We start from the raw sequence: 8887 nt of genomic DNA, 5'->3' as shown, positions 1-8887 counted from the left end.
AACATGCACAGACCACTCATCCTCAATTCAACACTTTCTTTTTTTTATTTCTAATTTCATTTAGTAACTAAATTTCTATAAATATAATAGTTAAAGTCAATTTGATATTATCATTATGCAATTAGACTCAATTTGCTCATTACTAGTTGTAATCAAAACCAACTAATGTATTTAGTTTTCATTACTATTACCTAATTTCGTGTTTTGTAGTCATACTCATGATTTTTGTAGTGGCTGATCCAAGTGTTGGAAATATTGATGCCCGGTTGATTCTATATGCTTATATGCTAAAATGTTGTGCTCACAATGATTTGATTTTTGGTTGATAATACCTTTTACTTTCTGCTTCCATGGCTGATTGGAAGGCTTGGGTCTTGGTATAATACGAAAAGGAATAATATAAATCTCATATGATAGATATACTGAAACGTAGTTTAATGCTTCTTAAATTTATATATAAGTGGAAGAGAAACTAGAGTCTAGACAAGGGAAGACAAGTGTAAATCTATTCTTTTCTAGTTTTTGTAGTCCTACACTCTTATAGGTATGTATATCTAGTGTAAATCTACTCATGTCCCTCATATGCTTATTTCTTATTTGGACTAATTTTTATTTCTATTTTGTTATGGTTACACTTCCAGTCATTTATTCAACGTTTTTAGCAGAATGGAGTTATAGGAGCCAAATAGCCATAATAGTTGTAACGTTTTATTTTTCTATTTATATGTAAAAAATATTAGCAACATACTTTTTTGGTTCTTGTGAATCAGTTGTAAGAAAAGGAAGAATTAACCTGGTGTTTCTTTTCAACCATAGATGCAATCGCATATAAATATTGTAGTACGCTTGTAATGACATGGTTTAGTTTTTGTTAATTGTTGGTTTTTCAGAATTCTTGGATTACTATGATGTGCTATACGAAGTTGTGCAGGTGAATCCACTTAGTAGAAATATCATATGGTCTGAATACAAGAAGGTCTCGATACTCATAATTGATGGTCACCACGACAAGATTAACCATGTTTTCCTTAACGGTTCTCTTTTATTTTTATAACTTCACTACAAATGGAAAATATGATATGTTCACATGTTATTATTACATGATATATATTCACATATGAATATAAATGGTCTTCACATGTGAATATAAATGGTATTAACATGTGAATGTGTTATTCCCATGTGAATCTTGCATGATAAATAATAACATATGTGAATCTTACATGATATTATTAATAGACTTTTGAATAACAAATTAATAAGTGTTACATAATATACCATGTGATATTCACATTTGAATATTTAATGATATAATCACATGTGAATCTTATATAATATCACCACATGTAAATCTTATGTGTTATTCAAGGTATATTCAAATTGGAATATCTCATTATATAATCACATATGAATATCAAATGATATAATTATATGTGAATATTACATTATATATATACTTATCTCAATATGCACAAGAGATAGTCAAATGTGAATCTGTGCATGATATAATTACATGTGAAAATTACATGGTATATCCACATGTAAAATTTTCAATGTATAATCACATGTGAATATCACATCATATAATCACATGTGAATCATACAATATATAATCAAATGTGAATCTCACATGTGAATATTTCCTTATTTAATCATAGGTGAATCTCAAACGATATAATCACATGTGAATTTAATATTCATGATAAATTCACATGTGAATATCACATCATATAATCAAATACGAATCTTATAAGATATAATGACATGTGAATCTTGCATTATATATATATATATATATATATATATATATATATATATAACACCGCAGATTCCGGCTATTCAATTTAGAGATAAGTGTTGGGTTTTGAGCATTATAACACTCCTAAGGTGTTCATGCAACCCTAAATACCTTGGATCTATGTTTTCACTAATTATACATGCAAAGGTGTTTCCAAGGTATTAAGCCTATAACTAGCATACAAAGATGTAAACTACACAAGATACTAGTAAGTGTAACATACCTTTTCATATGGCTAGAAGTCTTGATGCATTTTGCCTTAAGAGCTTAGCCCCAATAGTGTGGAGGCCTCAAGTGGAATCACAACACATCAAGGACAAAGGTAGGACTTGAGAGAGAATCTCCATGCACTCTAAAACCTTCATGAACTCCAAGAACATGCACCAACACACTAGGGTTGGCGGTTTTTAGGTCATCATATATGTATTTATATATGTTGAATTCTAAATGTCATGGGTAAAATCCAAACCCATACCCATGGGTTTTATGATCCATGGTTCATGTGGCCCAAATCTTTATTTATCCATACATAAACTTGGTCCAACATGGTTCATAAGCCCAACACATATAAATATAACTAATTAACATAATTAGTCCCCATATATTTAATTAGTCTCCTTTTTATCACTAAATCAATTCTAAATTAATTCTTGATCAATACTAATTAAAACCATATGATTTCATATTAATATATTAGTACTTATAATATATTAATAAATCATATATAACCTTCTCTCAAGAGTCCATCCTAACAAATTGTCCTAATGATATGCAACCCAAATGGATCATGCTACTCTCGGGTCAAGTACATACCAATAATAGTTATGGGCTTAGACATCTAATCCAACAATCTCCCACTTGGATAAGTCTAAAACTATTATTACAAGTATGACTTCATAACCCGACTAGCAATCGTAGCTCTTAAAGCCGTTGTCGAACTCTGAAAAAATCAGATGACACGTCCATTAGATAAGTGATCATATATTCCTCCATTCTAGATATCATATGGACTGTGACATGGGTTATAATCATTCTCTCTATGCATTTGTTGTTTCCCGATTTTCGATTTATGACAACTGACTAATTGAACAAATCAAATCAGTTCAGGCTTGGCCAAGCACTTACGGGTGTCATCACTAAATCATCGAGGGGCCTACATATATCGCTTTTATCCTTATGAGGTAAAAGGAATGGATAAACTTTTACTCATATGCTTGTACCAACTACTTGTTGAATCATACACAAAGGCATGTTTTATAACATCAAGTTACTGATGCGTTTTCGTACAATCAATGTATAACCAACTCATAGTCAACAACTCAAAACTCTAGGTTTTAAGAATATAAGATATTATCGTCTCATGATTCACTCGTGATAAATTCCATGAAGTGATTCAAATGAGCATGGGTTTAATCTAATACTCAGAACTTATGAGCTCTCATGAATGTTGTAGCAACCATTGCTATGTCTAATGCATCTTAGACAAATCTTACAAGCCAGATTCATGACAGTCTTGATTCATATCTACTTCCAACATATTACCGACTGTGGATGGTTTGAATAACTTTGTCATTCAGGAAGAACGACCTAGCTATTCTGGAAGTCAAAACATGCAAAGTGAAACACAAGAATAATACTTAATCCTATATGGCCCCAAACTCTTGAGTGTAAATAAAAACCCTTTTATCTAAGCACCATATTGATTACTCATTATTCATGTAATGTTTCGAATTATCAACTTAATACTTGAATTAAAACAATAGCCATGTCATGCTCCAAGCATGCACACTATGTTTACATATGTTCCTTTCTTTTGTGAAATAGATCAATTGAACACGAATCCAATGATGCTCATTTCACAATCTCAATCCCTTTTTGTAAATGTAAGAATACCAAACTCTTGCCATTTACTCTAATCTATTAGATTGTAAACTTATATGCAATGATTATCTAGTAATGACTATGCACAAAAGTTACAAAGACTTGGCAACAGAAATTACAAAGTATTCCGATGGAGATCAATTCCATGGAAATGAAGTCTCATATTCAAAGTACATTCCTTTGAACATCCTTCTTTGCATTCTAATCTTACATAGATTCAGAGAATAAGTTCCACCTATGAAAACAATTCCATATTACCATTTTGACTATCACTTTTGAACAAAAGTTATCTCTTTTCAAAATATGTCAATATGGTAATTTCCAAAGTTTACATTATACTTCCAATTGTCCACGAGTAACCAATCTTTGGTAAACCTCAGATTGTCCTCGACAATTGTTTAATCATTTTAGACATATCCGGTTCTATTCCTTTTTCCCTCTTAATTCCCTAAGCATTTGGAAAATTTAGAATGGATGTAATCGATCCTATACCCGAAGCATATGGGACACGATTCATGCTATCAAATTTTTATTTACCATGTTCTCACAATTCGAACTATGAAGTGGGATGCCGTAATCATAATCGATTTTGAACACAACATATATAGAATTTCCTTATGTTGAACCATTCCAACATAACATTCACATACATATTTGACTAATGTTGATTAAAATCTCAATCTAAGCTTGTAGAAATGGAATGAAGTATACAATCTTCTCCCTTAATTATAGCAAAACAACTTTTCAAAGCGAATTGAAACTTTTATATTCTATAATTAACAGTGATAACTTGCAACATGTAACATAATAATCATGCTCCCACTAAGATGATAATTATAATTTAACTAGCATAACACTTTATGCTCCCACTAGCTTTGGCATGTACCCAGAAATCAACTCGACTTCTAGAAATCAATACTTTATTGACTTTCTTACCAAAGTTCTGTTTTCTGATACGAGATGCTTTGATAAGACTTTATCAAAATCATACAGCTTTCCCTATATAGCTCACATGTGTGTCTAAACAATTTTAGAACTCTGAAAAGGGATGCAATAATCATAGTCTCAATTGTTTAGACCTTTGCCATTTCTCACAAGTCTATGTTAGTGTGCCGGTTAACTACACGCGCTCCACTAATGACTTAGATTTTCTATGGTGTAAGTGCTCTTATCCATTCAAATTTTTCATAACCATAATCATAAGACAAGGTTAGTGACAAAACCAAACTCATATGGACTGAACTTGTTTAATCTTAATTTCTTGCCACCTGGAAGCACAGGGCCTACCATTGCTTCCAGGTTGTTATACAAACAATTGAGAACTCATAGAACTCATAAGCATAGTCAACTTTTAACTGGAATAGACACATAAATAAGAATATGTCGACATGATATGTTACAAACCTGAAGTCGTGGGCTAGTGATTAACAATACTCTTGATTAGTTCTTGAAACTATCTCACGATCTTTTAAGCCTCCCACTGACCTCTTGACATATAAGATTCTCTTGTCATGAACCACTCCTTGACAAAACAAATTATTCAAGAGTTAGTGCGGATTCTTATCAAGATAAACACTTCTTCCAATTGGTCTTAGTTGGTTTTTGTCTTATCCAAAACATCACAACTTACCAATCTCAAATGTACATGAGTAAGAAACATGTTGCTCTATATTTGGTAAGTGTTATAAACCTTTCTTTAAATTATGTCACTCAAGTTACAATCTTAGAGTATGACTCTAAGACTTGTTTTGGAATGAATTATGATTTGTCCTTTGATTTGACCATTTCCACACTTCACGATTCCTCTCCTTAGCCAAACAAATGTACTAAGGATTTCTTAGAGGATCGATTCTGATATGGTTCCATAGTCACTAAGATAATCATAAAACAAGATACTCAAGTACTCTCCCATCTCTTCAGATTGGAGAAACTTTTATCTTTATGCCTAATTTTATTCTTCTTATTTATTCTGCCAATCATTGAAACCTTTCTAATGTTTGAAAATTACACTTAAACTTGTAAGCATAACCATATTTACTAAACTTTAGTAAATAATAACGAATAACCTTATTAGCCTTTGTGGTGGACTTGAACAGCGCACAACCCAATGTACCTGATCCTTTAGTCCTTCACTTGAGTCACATGTAGATATGAATAAGGAATTAGTCTTAATTTACAAAAAATGAAAATTCTCATTCATCATACAATACAAGTTGCATGATTCCAAGTTTCTATCAAACTGAAACTTGAGTGATGAGAATCTTTCCTTATTTGGTAAATTATGGCACTACCACAAATGAAAGAATCAAATCCATTTTCCAATATTGCTATCAATGAAATCATATAAACGACAGTTTTTCACAAATGCCATTGTAAGGATAATTAAAATAAATAAAATCAAAACTTTTCTTTTATTTTAAAACTTGTAGAAAAAAATTATCCTTACAATGCAAATACATATGAAAACATGTTGTTATCTATTCCTAAGCAATATATCATAACTCTTAAGCAGCAGCTCAAAATTCTGATCATCAAACCATGCGATCGAAATTCATCTATTCGCGATCAGAGTCAACTTACTCTTTCTTTAAGCTTCCTTACTTTTCTTTGATTCTACAAAACATCAAAGTGTAATTACATTACATCATGTATTAAGAATCTCCAAATAAGAACTTAATAGAGTTAGATAGTCAACTTTACCTGAAGTAGAGTCAAACCCTTTCTGACTTTACCACCCTTATGATGTTTCAGGTAAAATTGCCAGCTTCGCAACCAATGTCCCTTCTCTTGGCAATAGAAACATATGGACTCTTTGGAAATTGTGCATGAGACTATCTCAGAATTAGCCTTTCTCTTTACCATCAAGCCAAATGACTTAACCATGGCTGATCCCTTTCCATTGGGAAGAGAAAGCTTTTCTGGACTTTCAATGTTACCTTTACCAATGTCCATGGAAGCTTGGGAAGTAGATCTTCCAATCAAATTGGCTTTACCAGTGCTCAAAATCATTGCTGATTCAGCAGCATCAAGAAAATATCTAAGATCATTAAGGGTCATATCATAGTCTGTTACATAGTAGTCCTTAAAGAACTCATTATGTGACTTAGAAAGTGATTGAAGAACCCAGTCAATAGTCAACTTCCTTAAGACTTTGACACCTACTCTCCCGGCTTGACAATACGTGACTTAATCTCCAAGATGTAAGCACATATAGACTTTGCTTGCCAAATAGGGATGGAGTGACCTTGAACTTGTGGGTCAGGGAGAATTATTGGAGGAGGTGGAGGAAGTGAAGTATGACGTCTAGTCCTATTAATGCACAACAAAGGGATTGATCTTTCACCTTGATTGCCATTTGGGATATCATCTTCTACAGGAAATCTCTATCCAAAAGGATGAGGAAGACCATAGTTGTTTGAACTTAGACATCTATGAGGGAGAAATTCAACTTTCAGTTGATTTAAGTCCTTAACATAACACTCAATATGAAATATTAAGGCTAGGACCCAACAAGGTATTTTATAACTTGGAAGACGGATTTCGTAATCCAAGCTACAAAATATTTGAAGGCAGGTAAATGACGATTTACCAATTTCCACCATTAAAAACAAAATAAATTATTAAGATTTAATTGGATTTGAGACTCCTAGATATTTTGAGAATCATTGAACTTTCAATGGCATGTTTAAATCTTGATTGTGCCCTCTTAAGTTTGTGGCTGGGATTCCGAGGATCACAAACAAGTTGTGAATAACCATGCAAATTGACTTAGTACCCTTAATTTTATCACACAATCGATGTGTCGGTTAACCACACGCGCTCCACTGATCTATGATAAAACTTAAGTCACCCTTTTGCACACATTGTCAGTCCCATGTTAGTGTGCTAGTTAACCACACATGCTCCACTAACGACTTAACAAGGTGCAAAGTGTAATTTCATGGGTTAGCACCATTTCACATTTTCCTAAGTAACTAAGATTGGGAATTTATAAGTGTTTATTACTTAGTATTTATCATTATACTTTTAATGAAGGGAGGATTGTAGTCATTTCCTACCTGTTCAGCTAACGACCCTCCACCAGTCAAGGAGACGGTGGGTGAGAGTGGACACCCATTAAACTGCCATTTTATAGGAAGTAACCTTATACCCCCCCCCCCCTTATAGACTTGCTTCATGAATGAGGCCTACTAACGGTAAGATTGACTTTTGGATGGCGTGTCTTTAACGTCTCAGAGGGAGAAAATGGTGGATACAAGAGGATAGTTAACATCGTTGACCACTGTATGGCTGCCAAGCTCCAAAAATACAAAAGGGAGCAAGAGTTAAAGGTGCATAATATGGTCTAGGGTTTAAAGAAAAAAGGAGAAGCAGAGAGTGAAGGTTATCGGCTAGTGGAGAGGAATAATTCGTTATTCCTTCCCGAACAACAACAACTTGATCAGAGAACGAAACCTACAAATGAGGTCTAAGGTTTACTTGGAAACCCTAAAAGACGGATGAAACGCGGGGTTTTTAATTTTTTAGGATTTCATTTCCCCCCTGCTATTAAAGGATGGAACGCGCGATCCATTAAAATTTATAAAGTGACGTCCTTAGATGACACACATGTGCCCTCCGTGTTAGACACTAATTTAAGGGCACGCAATAATGCGTGACCTAAATCATTAATTTTTTTGAAGAGACGACATTTTTTTATTTTCACTCTCTTTTGCGTAACATAAATCAATGAGTGTCGTGGTTTGTGCATCGTAAAATGGACTTTTTCATAATTCGTTATTCCTTCCCGAACAGCAACAACTTGATCAGAGAACGAAACTTGCAAATTTGGTCTAAGGTTTACATGGAAACCCTAAAAGATGGATGAAACGCGGGGTTTTTAATTTTTTAGGATTTCATTTCCCCCCTGATATTAAAAGATGGAACGCGCGTTCCATTAAAATTTATAAAGCGACGTCCTTAGATGACACACATATGCCCTCCGTGTTTTTTTAGACACTAATTTAAGGGCACGCAATAATGTGTGACCTAAATCATTAAATTTTTTGAAGAGACGACACTTTTTTATTGTCACTCTCTTTTGCGTAACATAAATCAATGAGTGTCGTGGTTTGCGCGTTGTAAAATGGTCTTTTTCTTATAGTGACAAACAACATGCATATAGAGTCTGCAGTATGACTAGACCACCCTAATCGGGCCTTCAGTTTG

This window comes from Lactuca serriola, chromosome 8 (assembly GCF_051521515.1).
Source record: "Lactuca serriola cultivar US96UC23 chromosome 8, Lser_US96UC23_V15, whole genome shotgun sequence".
In the NCBI taxonomy this organism is placed as follows: Eukaryota; Viridiplantae; Streptophyta; class Magnoliopsida; order Asterales; family Asteraceae; genus Lactuca; species Lactuca serriola.
The sequence above is the reverse complement of the archived record's forward strand: the minus strand, read 5'-3'. Positions refer to the sequence as shown.